This window comes from Balaenoptera borealis (assembly GCF_965194805.1).
Source record: "Balaenoptera borealis genome assembly, chromosome: 4".
Classification (NCBI taxonomy): Eukaryota; Metazoa; Chordata; class Mammalia; order Artiodactyla; family Balaenopteridae; genus Balaenoptera; species Balaenoptera borealis.
The window spans coordinates 128,100,788-128,116,175 of NC_138861.1; the positions used below are offsets into that span (position 1 = coordinate 128,100,788).

General features: G+C 39.1%; 1 protein-coding gene across 5 annotated transcripts in view; it reads right to left on the bottom strand.

Annotated features, from left to right (window-relative positions):
- LOC309627590 (uncharacterized protein) overlaps positions 1–15,388 on the bottom strand; it is a 564,483-nt gene that overhangs the window by 535,405 nt on the left and 13,690 nt on the right. For all 5 annotated transcript variants that reach the window (XR_014243827.1, XR_014243828.1, XR_014243829.1 and 2 more), the window contains exon 2: positions 5,738–5,833. The gene's annotated coding sequence lies outside the window, so the exon portion shown is untranslated. The remainder of the gene's footprint in view (positions 1–5,737; positions 5,834–15,388) is intronic.

Genomic DNA, 15,388 nt, shown 5'->3' on the forward strand with positions numbered 1-15,388 from the left:
CTCCCGACAAATTGGCGCCTTTCTTTAGAGCTTTAAAAGGCGTTAGCTAGGCTCTCTTTTATGAAAAATCTAGCAAAAACAAACTATCTGCAAAAAAGGGGGTCGGGAGAGTTAGACATTTATCTACATTTTCCACAAAACTTTCTTTTTCTCTAACCCAGTCCCTTTCTTTTCTAAACATCAGGTTTTCTCATATAGCAACCCACCCTGTCAACATGCACCAGTTGATTCCTCATAGGATTATCTCCCAGACACACAGTTCCCCAATCCAGAGTACATCTGACTCCCAATTTTCTAAGTATGCCATCCTATGTTCTATCTACTCCAGGACCAACTGGTGAGTGGCTAATAAACCAACCCTATTGATGTTAGCGGCTTATAATGACTTAACAATATTTTACTTTCCAGAGATATCAGCACTGCATTTCCAGGAGATATGTTTTAGGCTAAAGGGTCACTAACGGGGAGGCACTGAACAGTTCAAATATTTTAAAATGAAGGGATTTCTCTCTTTTGGAATGACACTCTATGGCTGAGGTTGGTTGGACACTCTATGGCTCTGCTTGGTTACCACCTACAGCATAGCTGCTGCCTTCTTCCGGCCCACCCCAGCCCATACACACACACCCATCCCCAAAGAGATGGCAGTCACGGAAACAGCAATGATTACTTGTGGTGGATAATCCTTAAGAAGTTATTTGCGTTGGCTTGAAATGTTTACCTTCTCTTCACTTACTTTACCCAAAAGCAAACTAAATTTTATAAGGTCAAGCCGTGAATTTTAGCTTTGAGGATAAAAGCTAAAGACACAGTGTGACATTGATTCCATTCCCAAGAAAATCTAGAATCTACTTTGAGGAAGCCTCTCACCTGTGGCCAAGCGTACCTAAGAGAATGTGAGGACCACTTTTCCCCATCCAGTGCTACTACTAGTTCTTGCTGTTTTTGTCCTCAATTTGTTGTCTATATGGTTCTCGATATATCCAGTGCTCTTAACAAAAGTCACATTTATTCACTTATTTATTAGTATGTGAAATTTATTTCTTACTCTGCCCTTCTACCTTCTTCCATTAATCCTGTAACTATATTAATCTTTGAGTTTCTATCATTTCTCAGTCTATTCCCAAAAGTTTTGTTTTTTGTTTTTTGTTTTAACATCTTTATTGGAGTATAATTGCTTTACAATGGTGTGTTAGTTCCTGCTTTATAACAAAGTGAATCAGTTATACATATACATATGTTCCCATATCTCTTCCCTCTTGCGTCTCCCTCCCTCCCACCCTCCCTATCCCACCCCTCTAGGTGGTCACAAAGCACTGAGCTGATCTCCTGTGCTATGCGGCTGCTTCCCACTAGCTAGCTATTTTACATTTGGTAGTGTATATATGTCCATGCCACTCTCTCACCCTGTCACATCTTACCCCTCCCCCTCCCCAAAAGTTATACACACAAAGATTAATAAATCACTGAAGTTGGAACCTGCTAGATTTTCACCATCTTTCTTTTTAGAGAAAGAAGAATCATGAATAGTGTCAATATGTGTTTAAGAAAGACATTCACTTGCCAGATTCAGGTCAAATATTTTACTTGCCTAGCATTCCCTTTCACGGAAGTCAAAGCAAATTTCTCAAATTAAATACTCACAGCATAAAGTCTCCAAGATATTGTTAGGAAGAATGTATTTACCCACATTTTATCATACAGAAAACTGAAACTGAATTAAATGTGAAACATTTCCAAAGCACACAGGATCTATGACAAATCTTACATAAAACTGTCTATATCAAGCTGTTTCTTGGTTATGAGGGAATAAATTAAGTGCAGGAAATGCCTGCTGTCTGCATTTCTGATGCCAAAATGCTCTATTTCAAATCAATAACTGAAATGGAAAGCAGATCTTGCTCTTAAATATTATGCATAATTTATACAGTTGGACCAGAGAAGATTGGTCTTCTTTTCTCTATTTGGTAAATACTATTCTGAATCTGAATTTTTTCAGTTTCAACCACTTTAAACAGAAATGCAAGCTCAAAATGCTATATACTCTTAGGGCTGTGCTGTATCTTTTCAGAACTTAATTTACATCTTTCAAAGCAAACAAAGCTTTTAAAAGCCCACAAAACATATGCCATCAAAAAATAGGGTTTGCTTCACATACAGATGAATGAATTGACAAACTTATAAGAAGTTAAAGATTCTAATTTTAAAAACAATAAAAAGCTATAAAAATGTAGTACTGGGACTTCCCTGGTGGCACAGTGGTTAAGAATCCACCTGCCAATGCAGGGGACACGGGTTCAATCCCTGGTCTGGGAAGATCCCACACGCCACGGAGAGACTAAGCCTGTGTGCCACAACTACTGAGCCTGCACTCTGGAGCCCATGAGCCACAACTACTGAGCCCGTGTGCCACAACTACTGAAGCCCGCACACCTAGAGCCCGTGCTCCGCAACAAGAGAAGCCACCGCAATGAGAAGCCCACACACAGCAACAAAGACCCAACGCAGCCAAAAATAATAAATAAATTTATTTTTTTTAAAAATGTAATACTGACAAATTCTCATTCCCACCTATGATCAACTTGATAAAACCATATTGTTTCTATGTCCAGCTAATTACAAGGATGTCCTAAGTACAACTGGAATAGTAAACAGGATAGATTAGACCAATATAGATATTGGTCCAATCTCTGTTCTTAACCCAAATGACACTGGGTAAGTCATTTTCCTTTGGGGGCCTCCATTTCCTCATCCATCAATGGAAGAAGTCAAATGTGATCATCCCAGCTCTTCCCCTTGCTTTATTTTATCATCAGTTATTGTAACATGTGACTCTCCCTGTCTCTCACACATTCTGCCACAGGGCAGGACCTGTGAATCATCTTGGTGGTAAAGCTGGAAGCAGAAAGGTGGCCTGAGTAGTTCAACCCCTTCTCCCTCACTTCTCTTTGGAGAACACCCTGGTCTGCTTTTGACCTGTGATAAGTTCAGCAGAAATCTATGTTTAAATACATTATTTAAAGCTACAAACATAACCAAAAGAACTAGAAACAGAAATAAAAATATGCACTAAAAAATTAGGAAGATGAGCAAGAGTGTAAATGAGGAACAAGGGTCTAAATGAGCCAAACGTCTCATCCTTCATGTGGGAACCAACAGACACTGCTTAAAGTTCACAAACCAAGAAATTAAGGTAAATGATAGTTGGAATTATGGAGTTAATCAACGCAACTTGGATAGAAATGGTAAAAGGGAGTTAATTACCTTTGACAAATGGGGCTAGGGTGCAGGACCAGGGAGAAATATTTGAATTTTTATTTCCAAGTGCATGCACTACTTTTATGACGACAACAGCAACAATCTATCATTAAAAAACAAAAAAAGTCTAAATATTTAGGCCCAACAGTATCCAATCTGGTGGGAAGATCACAGAGGCAAGAGAGCTAAGCAGCAGACTAGCATCAGACTTTGGCATCTTGGCATCAGATGTTGGATGTTACCCTGGAGATTAACTAGTAAGTAAGACCTCGGTGGTGATGCAGAGCCTTAATTAGTGCTGTAGAGCAATGGCTCTAAAAGTATAGCATGTGGACTCTTGGCAGACCCAAGTCCTCTTCAGGGAATCTCCAAGGTCAAAACTATTTTCATAATATACCAATTTATCATATTCCTTTGTCACTGTGTTGATATTTTCACTGATTCTGCAAGAGTAATAATGGGTAAAAGTGCTGGTGCTTTAACATAAATCAGGCAGTAACATCAACCTGTACTCATAGTCATTATATTCTCCACCATCACATGATCATTTACAAAGTCAGCTTCACTTAAGAATAACCTTGACAAAGCAGTAACAATTATTAATACTATTCAATTTCATGCCTTCAGTACCTGTCTTTTTAATATTCTCTGTTTCAAAATGTGAAGCATGCCTAGAGCACCTCCCCTTCTTACTGAAGTAGATAGCTATCTCAAGAAAAAGCACCTGAGCAATCGTTTGAGTTGCAAATTGAACTAGCTACTTTTTTTATTCAATTTATTTAATCTGAAAAGAACTAGCTACTTCATTCACAGAACATCATTTTGACTTAAAAGAATGACTGACAGGGAACTATGGTTATTCAGACTTGAGTAATTGGCAGACATTTGTTTGAAAAAGAACAAAGTGAGCCTGTCACTTCAAGAAAAACAATTGACAGTATTTACTGCCAATAAGATTTGAGCTTTCAAGTGAAAATTAGAATTGTGTAGAACTTGTGTCTACTACTAGGAGCTTAACAACAGGCTATTATTTAAATGCTTTCTTTGATGAGACTGATGGTGATATTAACAAATATAATTTTTTAATATTATATATTGAAATGTACAAATGTTTGGAATATCTGCACAACTCAGTAAACCAGTATTTTCCAAATGATCCATGCATGAGGTTACAAAATCATTATACATAGTGCAACCATTATAATGGTAAAAGACCCATTCTTACGGCAAGATAAACTAATAGTTTTTAATGTAGCAGGGTATGAAAAGCTCATTGATTTGGTTTCAGATTCCACATTACAAATGACCTTTAAAAAATACCACTTGTCAAGTTTTCTCATAGTATCAAAGAAAAATATCCACAATTACCTGAAAGGCTATAAATATACACTTCCCTTTCCCAGATACATATTTGGGTGAGCTTAGATTTTCTTCACACACGTCAACAAAAGCAACATATGAAAACAGATTAAATGCAAAAATAGATATCAGAATCCAGCTGTCTTCCATTAAGCCAAGCATTAAAGAGATTTGCAAAAATGTAACACAATGCCACTCTTTCACTAATTTTTTTTTTGGAAAATAGTTTTTTTTTTAATTAAAACTATGATCTTATTATGGATTTGCTCTTGTTGCTTTTAAATTAATTAGTATTTTTTAGTTCCTCGATTTGAATTTCTAGTACAGTAAATTTTTTATTAATTTATTTTTATTGGAGTAGAGTTGCTTTACAATGTTGTATTAGCTTCTACTGCGCAGCAAAATGAATCTAGTACAGTAAATATTGATATAACCCTTACAAAGAAAAGCCATGGGGGTCCTCAATAATTTTTTAAAAGATAGAAGGGATCCAGAGACCAAAAAGTGTGAAAACCACTGGCATAGGAGTTGAAAGTAATTTAAGTACCAAAAACCAAAACTTACACCATAAATGATAGACGAGAAAGAAAATAGGTGGGAAACCAGACTACACCTCCTATCACCTTCCCATTCCACTCCCAGACTGGAAGTTGCCTGGCTGGAGATGAAGGAATACTGGAAAGGGAGAAGGGAGGTAAACATGGGTATGAGTTTCTTCTCTCCCTGCTCTTCCTCCTTGCTGCCCAAGTGAGTCGTAAAAATGACAGGATGAGAGATCTTCCTTAAGAATGAGGATCCAAGAGTGGAGAAAGCTGTGTCCTACTTTCCATCTAAAAGTCAGCCAAGCAGCAACCTCCTCTGTGTGCTCTGCCCACCAATGGTATGGGAGCAAAACAGTAACAACAGGACCAGGTGTTCCAGGCATATGATCTAAGATTGTACACGTTCCACAGGGGCACAGGAGAACATACAAAAATTCCCACTCTCCATGGAAGCTGCAAAACCCACTAAGTATAGGCCTATTTAGATCCAAAGGGACTGGGCAGCTAGGACCAGGAGGGCACCTGATAACTGCAGGGCATGGGAAGAGCCCAGACCATGGAAGCCAGAGGCCACTTACCAAAGACTGAACTTGATGAGATTCAACCAGTGCCAGCAGAAGACAGATGATGGCTGAGACCAAGGTGTCACCCTCTTACCTCATGTCCAAGACCACCTTGGGAAGAAAGGAGAGAAGAATTCTGAAATTGACTGGGTTTTTTAAAAATAGAATTAAAAATTCCTAAAGTGATGAACCATATCTTAAATTGAGACCGTTACTGAAAACTAAAAAAGCTACATTTCTGCACAGGTTTTGGATTATAGAATTTATACCCACTATATAAGCATTGTATCCCAGGTTCAATTAGCAACAATGGAGATACATGGAAAAACAGCAAACAGCCAGGGTCAAGAGTATTGATAAACCACCTCAGTTAAGAAGAGCCAGGAGTGGGGAGTTAGTTTTTCAGAGTCTCTCCCATGTAGACATGTTGTTAAAATTTTGTTTGATTTTCTCCTGTTAATCTGTCTCTTCTCAATTTAATTCTTAGACCAGCCAGAAGAACTTAGAAGGGGAGAGGGCAATTTCTTCCTACCCAACAGCTGGGATGAGAATGGGATGCAACTTTACTGGCTGGACACTACTTGCCCCAAAGCTGTTGCAGTAAGAGATGCTGGGACACCTGAGAGAAGCCAGCAGAAGCCGTGTGGCTGATAGGGTCTTGGTGCTCTGGCCGGGTGTCAGGCCTGAGCCTCCAAGGTGGGAGAGCCGAGTTCAGGACACTGGACCACCAGAAACCTCCCGACCCCACATAATATCAATCAGCAAGAGCTCTCCTAGAGATCTCTGTCTGAACACTAAGACCGAGCTCCACCAAACAGCCAGCAAGCTACAGTGCTGGATGCCCCATGCCAAACAACTAGCAAGACAGGAACACAACACCACCCATTAGCAGAGAGGCTGCCTAAAATCATAAGTTCAGAGAAACTCCAAAACACACCACCAGACGCGGCCCTGCCCACCAGAAAGACAAGATCAAGTCCCACGTGCCAGAACACAGGCACCAGTCCCCTCCACCAGGAAGCCTACACAAGCCAATCAACCAAGCTTTACCCACTAGGGGCAGAAACCAAAAACAACGGGAACTATGAACCTGCAGCCTGGGAAAAGGAGACCCCAAACACAGTAAGCTAAGCAAAATGAGAAGACAGAGAAATACACAGCAGATAAAGGAGCAAGGTAAAAACCCACCAGACAAAACAAATGAAGAGGAAATAGGCAGTCTACCTGAAAAAGAATTCAGAGTAATGACAGTAAAGACGATCCAAAATCTCAGGAATAGAATGGAGAAGATACAAGAAACGTTTAACAAGAACCCAAGAACTAGAGTAAACAAACAATGATGAACAACGCAATAAATGAAATTAAAAATTCTCTAGCAGGAATCAATAGCAGAATAACTGAGGCAGAAGAATGGATAAGTGACCTGGAAGATATAACAGTGGAAATAACTGCTGCAGAGCCGAATAAAGAAAAAAGAATGAAAAGAATTAAGGACAGTCTCAGAGACCTCTGGGACAACATCAAATGCACCAACATTCAAATTATAGGGGTCCCAGAAGAAGAAGAGAAAAACAAAGGGCCTGAGAAAATATTTGAAGAGATTATAGTTGAAAACTTCCCTAATATGGGAAAGGAAATAGTCAATCAAGCCCAGGAAGTGCATAGAATCCCATACAGGATAAATCCAAGGAGAAACAGGCCAAGACACATATTAATCAAACTATTAAAAATTAAATACAAAGAAAAAATACTAAAAGAAACAAGGGAAAAGCAACAAATAACATACAAGGGAATCCCCATAAGGTTAACAGCTGATCTTTCAGCAGAAACTCTGCAAGCCAGAAGGGAGCAGCAGGACATATTTAAAGTGATGAAAGGGAAAAACCTACAACCAAGATTACTCTACCCAGCAAGGATCTCATTCAGATTCGACAGAGAAATTAAAACCTTTACAGACAAGCAAAAGCTAAGAGAATTCAGCACCACCAAACCAGCTTTACAACAAATGCTAAAGGAACTTCTCTAGGCAGGAAACACAAGAGAAGGAAAAGCCCTACAAAAACAAACCCAAAACAATTAAGAAAATGGTAATAGGCACATACATATCGATAATTACCTTAAATGTAAATGGATTAAATGCTCCAACCAAAAGACATAGACTGGCTGAATGGATACAAAAACAAGACCCGTATATATGCTGTCTACAAGAGAGCCACTTCAGACCTAGGGACACATACAGACTGAAAGTGAGGGGATGGAAAAAGATATTCCATGCAAATGGAAATCAAAAGAAAGCTGAAATAGCAATTCTCATATCAGACAAAATAGACTTTAAAATAAAGACTATTACAAGAAACAAAGAGGACACTACATAATGATCAAGGGATCAATCCAGAAGAAGATATAACAATTGTAAATATTTATGCACCCAACATTGGAGCACCTCACTACATAAGGCAAATACTAACAGCCATAAAAGGGGAAATTGACAGTAACACAATAATAGGGGGACTTTGACACCCCACTTTCCCCAATGGACAGATCATCCAAAATGAAAATAAATAAGGAAACACAAGCTTTAAATGACACATTAGACAACATGGACTTAATTGATATTTATAGGACATTCCATCCAAAAACAACAGAATACACTTTCTTCTCAAGTGCTCATGGAACATTCTCCAGGATACATCATATCTTGGGTCACAGATCAAGCCTCAGTAAATTGAAGAAAACTGAAATCCCATCAAGTATCTTTTCCAACCACAGCGCTATGAGACTAGATATCAATTACAGGGAAAAAAAACGTAAAAAATACAAACACATAGAAGCTAAACAATACGCTACTAAATTACCAAGAGATCACTGGAGAAATCAAAGAGGAAATGAAAAAATACCTAGAAACAAATGACAATGAAAACACAATGAACCAAAACCTATGGGATGCAGCAAAAGCAGTTCTAAGAGGGAAGTTTAGAGCAATACAATCCTACCTCAAGAAACAAGGAAAGGGCTTCCCTGGTGGCGTGGTGGTTGGGAATCTGTCTGCCAGGGCAGGGGACACGGGTTCGAGCCCTGTCCGGGAGGATCCCACATGCTGCGGAGCATCTGGGCCCGTGCGCCGCAGCTACTGAGCCTGCGCTCTGGAGCCCGCGAGCCACAACTACTGAGCCCGTGCACCACAGCTACTGAGCCTGCGCTCTAGAGCCTGTGAGCCACAACTACTGAGCCAACGTTTCACAACTACTGAAGCATGCACGCCTAGAGCCCGTGCTCCGCAACAAGAGAGGCCACAGCAATGAGAGGCCTGTGCACCGCAATGAGGAGTGGCCCCTGCTCACCGTGGCTGGAGAGGGTCCATGCGCAGCAATGAAGACCCAACGCAGCCAACAATAAATAAATAAATAAATAAATTTATTTAAAAAAAAAAAGAAACAAGGAAAATCTCAAATCAACAACCTAACCTTACACCTAAAGCAATTAGAGAAAGAAGCACAGAAAAAACCCTGAAGTTAGCAGAAGGAAAGAAATCATAAAGATCAGATCAGAAATAAATAAAAAAGAAGTGAAGGAAATAATAGCAAAGATCAATAAAACTAAAAGCTGGTTCTCTGAGAAGATAAACAAAATTGATACACCATTAGCCAGATTCATCAAGAAAAAAAGGGAGAAGGGGCTTCCCTGGTGGTGCAGTGGTTGAGAATCTGCCTGCCAATGCGGGGGACATGGGTTCGAGCCCTGGTCTGGGAAGATCCCACATGCTGCGGAGCAACTAGTCCCATGAGCCACAATTGCTAAGCCTGCGCGTCTGGAGCCTGTGCTCCACAACAAGAGAGGCTGCGATAGTGAGAGGCCCGTGCACCGCGATGAAGAGTGGTCCCCACTTGCCGCAACTAGAGAAAGCCCTCGCACAGAAATGAAGACCCAACACAGCCATAAATAAATAAATAAATGAAGAAAAAAAAAAAAGAAGACAAACCACTGTGAGCAGAGTATCCTTTAAAAAAAAAGGGGGGGGGAGAAGACTCAAATCAACAGAATTATAAATGTAAAAGGAGAAGTAACAACTGACACTGCAGAAATACAAAAGATCATGCGAGATTACTACAAGCAACTATATACCAATAAAATGGACAACCTGAAAGGAATGGACAAATTCTTAGAAAAGCACAACCTTCCAAGACTGAACCAGGAAGAAACAGAAAATATGAACAGACCAATCACATGCACTGAAATTGAAGCTGTGATTAAAAATCTTCCAACAAACAAAAGCCCAGGACCAGATGGCTTCACAGGTGAATTCTATCAAACATTTAGAAAAGAGCTAACACCTATTCTTCTCAAACTCTTCCAAAATATAGCAGAGGGAGGAACACTCACAAACTCATTCTACGAGGCCACCACCACCCTGATAACAAAACCAGACAAAGATGTCACAATAAGGAAAACCAGAGGCAATAGATGCAAAAATCCTCAACAAAATACTAGCAAACAGAATCCAACAGCACATTAAAAGGATCATACACCATGATCAAGTGGGGTTTATCCCAGGAATGCAGGGATTCTTCAATGTATGCAAATCAATCAATGTGATACACCATATTAACAAATTGAAGTATAAAAACCATATGATCATCTCAATAGATGCAGAAAAAGCTTTCAACAAAATTCAACACCCATTTATGATAAAAACTCCCCAGAAAGTGGGCATAGAGAGAACCTACCTCAACATAATAAAGGCCATATATGACAAACTCACAGCCAACATCGTTCTCAATGGTGAAAAACTGAAACCATTTCCTCTAAATCAGGAACAAGACAAGGTTGCCCACTCTCACCACTATTATTCTACACAGTTTTGGAAGTTTTAGCCACAGCAGTCAGAGAAGAAAAAGAAATAAAAGGAATCCAAATCGGAAAAGAAGAAGTAAAGCTGTCACTGTTTGCAGATGACATGATACTATACATAGAGAATCCTAAAGATGCTACCAGAAAACTACTAGAGCTAATCAATGAATTGGTAAAGCAGCAGGATACAAAATTAATGCACAGAAATTTCTTGCATTCCTATACACTAACGATGAAAAATCTGAAAGAGGAATTAAGGAAACACTCCCATTTACCATTGCAACAAAAAAAATAAAATATCTAGGAATAAACCTACCTAAGGAGACAAAAGACCTGTATGCAGAAAACTATAAGACACTGATGAAAGAAATTAAAGTCGATACAAACAGATGGAAAGATACACCATGTTCTTGGATTGGAAGTATCAACACTGTGAAAATGACTATACTACCCAAAGCAATCTACAGATTCAATGCAATCCCTATCAAACTACCAATGGCATTTTTCACAGAATTGGAACAAAAAATTACACAATTTGTATGGAAACACAAAAGACCCCAAATAGCCAAAGCAATCTTGAGAAAGAAAAACGGAGCTGGAGGAGTCAGGCTCCCTGACTTCAGACTATACTACAAAGCTACAGTAATCAAGACAGTATGGTACTGGCACAAAAACAGAAATATAGATCAATGGAACAGGATAGAAATCCCAGAGGTAAACCCATGCACCTATGGTCACCTTATCTTTGCCAATGGAGGCAAGAATATACAGTGGAGAAAAGACAGCCTCTTCAATAAGTGGTGCTGGGAAAACTGGACAGCTACATGTAAAAGAATGAAATTAGAACACTCCCTAACACCATACAGAAAAATAAACTCAAAATGGATTCGAGACTTAAATGTAAGACTGGACACTATAAAACTCTTAGAGGAAAACATAGGCAGAACACTCTTTGACATAAATCACAGCAAGATCTTTTTTGATCCACCTCCTACAGTAATGGAAATAAAAACAAAAATAAACAAATGGGACCTAATGAAACTTCAAAGCTTTTGCACAACAAAGGAAACCGTAAACAAGACAAAAGACAACCCTCAGAATGGGAGAAAATATTTGCAAACAAATCAACGGACAAAGGATTAATCTCCAAAATATATAAATAGCTAATGCAGCTCAATATTAAAGAAACAAACAACCCAATCCAAAAATGGGCTGAAGACCTAAATAGACATTTCTCCAAAGAAGACATACAGATGGCCAAGAAGCACATGAAAAGCTGCTCAACATCACTAATTATTAGAGAAATGCAAATCAAAACTACAATGAGGTATCACCTCACACCAGTTAGAATGGGCATCATCAGAAAATCTACAAACGACAAAGACCTAATGTAAGGCCAGACACTATAAAACTCTTAGAGGAAAACATAGGCAGAACACTTTATGACATAAATCACAGCAAGATTCTTTTTGACCCACTTCCTCTAGAAATGGAAATAAAAACAAAAATAAACAAATGGGACCTAATGAAACTTAAGAGTTTTTGCACAGCAAAGGAAACCATAAACAAGATGAAAAGACAACCCTCAGAATGGGAGAAAATATTTGCAAACGAAGCAACTGACAAAGGATTAATCTCCAAAATATACAAGCAGCTCATGCTGCTCAATATCAAAAAACCAACAACCCAATCCCAAAATGGGTGGAAGACCTAAATAGACATTTCTCCAAAGATGGTATACAGATTGCCCACAAACACATGAAAGGATGCTCAACATCACAAATCATTAAAGAAATGCAAATCAAAACCACAATGAGGTATCACCTCACACGGGTCAGAATGGCCATCATCCAAAAATCTACAAACAATAAATGCTGGAGAGGGTGTTGAGAAAAGGGAACCCTCTTGAACTGTTGGTGGGAATGTAACAGCCACTATGGAGAACAATATGGAGGTTCCTTAAAAAACTAAAAATAGAACTACCATATGAATTGATACAGCCACTATGGAGAACAGTATGGAGGTTCCTTAAAAAACTAAAAATAGAACTACCATATGACCCAGCAGTCCCACTACTGGGCATATACCCTGAGAAAACCATAATTCAAAAAGAGTCATGTACCACAATGTTCACTGCAGCTCTATTTACAATAGCCAGGACTTGGAAGCAACCTAAGTGTCCATCCACAGATGAATGGATAAAGAAGATGTGGCACATATGTACAATGGAATATTATTTAGCCATAAAAAGAAACGAAATTGAGTTATTTGTAGTGAGGTGGATGGACCTAGAGTTTGTCATACAGAGTGAAGTAAGTCAGAAAGAGAAAAACAAATACCGTATGCTAACACATATATATAGAATCTAAAAAAAAAAAAAAGGTCATGAAGAACCTAGGGGCAAGACGGGAATAAAGACGCAGACCTAGTAGAGAATGGACTTGAGGACACAGGTAGGGGGAAGGGTAAGCTGGGACAAGTGAGAGAGTGGCATGGACATATATACAATACCAAATGTAAAATAGCTAGCTAGTGGGAAGCAGCTGCATAGCACAGGGAGATTAGCTCGGTACTTTGTGTACACCTAGAGGGGTGGGATAGGGAGGGTGGGAGGGAGGGAGACGTAAGAGGGAAGACATATGGGGATATATGTATATGTATAGCTGATTTACTTTGTTATAAAGCAGAAACTAACACACCATTGTAAAGCAATTATACTCCAATAAAGATCTTAAAAAATATTAAAAAAAAAAAAAGAACTAACGTATTACTCAGCAATCCCACTACTGGGCATATACCCTGAGAAAACCATAAGTCAAAATGAGTCATGTACCAAAATGTTCATTGCAGCTCTATTTACAATAGCCAGGACATGGAAGCAACTTAGGTGTCCATCAACAGATGAGTGCATAAGGAAGATGTGGTACATATACACAATGGAATATTACTCAGCCATAAAAAGAAAGAAAATTGAGTTATTTGTAGTGAGGTGGATGGATCTAGAGTCTGTCATACAGAGTGAAGTAAGCCAGAAAGAGAAAAACAAATACCATACACTAATACATATATATGGAATCTAAGAAAATAATGGTTCTAATGAACCTAGGGGCAGAACGGAAATAAAGACACAGACGTAGAGAATGGACTTGAGGACACAGGGAGGGGGAAGGATAAGCTGGGACGAAGTGAGAGAGTGGCATTGACATTTATACACTACCAAATGTAAAATAGATAGCTAGTGGGAAGCAGCCGCATAGCACAGGGAGATCAGCTCGGTGCTTTGTGACCACCTAGAGGGGTGGGATAGGGCAGGTGGGAGGGAGATGCAAGAGGGAGGAGATATGGAGATATACGTATATACATATAGCTGATTCACTTTATTATACAGCAGAAACTAACACAACATTGTAAAGCAATTATACTCCAATAAAGATGTTAAAAAAAAAAAAAAGAAGAGCCGTGGGTAGGCACGGTGATTTACTAGGCATGAGTCTGCAGATAGAGCACATCTGCAGATTTTCATCCTCCCACAAAATAATCTGTTCCATCCTATGGTGGACACACCCTAAGAGGTATGCCCTTGTATGATATTGCCTTGAGTGTGGGCTGAACCTGTAGATATGTTAAGATATTTGTTTTCTTGATTAGCACACCCCACATTCAATCTGTCATGAATCCCGTTGGCTCTATCTTCAGTTCTATCTAAAACCAACCACTTCCTGCCAATTCCAAGGCTGCCACCCTGTTCTGAGATAGCATCATCTTTATCTGCCATACCTTCCCTGCTTCCCCCGCCCTGTCCTCTATAATCTTCTGTCAGCTCAAAACCCAAAATAACCCTTTTGCACATTAAGTCAGAACACTCGTCTGTTAAAAGTCCTGCAGTAGCTCTCCTTTTCAGTCAGAGTTCGCAGTCCTATGTGACCTGACATTCATTGCCTTTGAGACCTCAGTTCCCCTGTCCCCCCACTCGCATTCTGTGACAGCTGCACTGACTTCCTTGTTATCTTAGAGCCTCTGTGCTAATGTTCCCTCAGATGTCCACATGGCTGACTCCTGCAATTTATCTGGGCCCCTGCTCAAATAGCATCTTTTTTAAAAGGCCAACATCAACAACCTTATAGAAAGTTCACCCTTCCCAGACCTCCTGATTCCCATCACCCTGATCTAATTTTTGCTTTGCCATAGCACCTATTATCTTAAAACTAACTATATAATTTACTGATTTTACTACATCTGTTGTCTTCTACTACTCAAATAAGCTTCACGAAGCCAAGTGTATTTGTTTTCTTTCATCAATGTATCCCCACATTTACGTGTCTAATCTCTGACACATAATAGGTGCTCAACAAATACTTGTTGAATTAATTAATTATTAGGAATAAATAACTGGGGAAGAAAAAAAAGGCAAAGGATGATAGTTTTAACATGGCATATTTTCTTACATTTAAGTGTTAGAAAAAAGTATAACTTTTTACAAATCAATAAATTCGATAGGGACTTCCGTGGTGGTGCAGTGGATAAGTCTCCGCGCTCTCAATGCAGGGGGCCTGGGTTCAATCCCTGGTCAAGGAACTAGATCCCACATGCATCCTGCAACTAAGCGTTCGCATGCCACAACTAAGGAGCCTGCCTGCCACAACTAAGACCCAGTGCAACCAAATAAATAAATAATGAAAATATTTTAAAATAAATAAATAAATTTGATAAACAAAGATATATATTTCCCCCATCATGCAAAGACTTACAATGCTATGTCTCTCTTCTAAATAACAAGAAACAAGTTCAGACTATAAATAATAATGAATTCCTAATAAA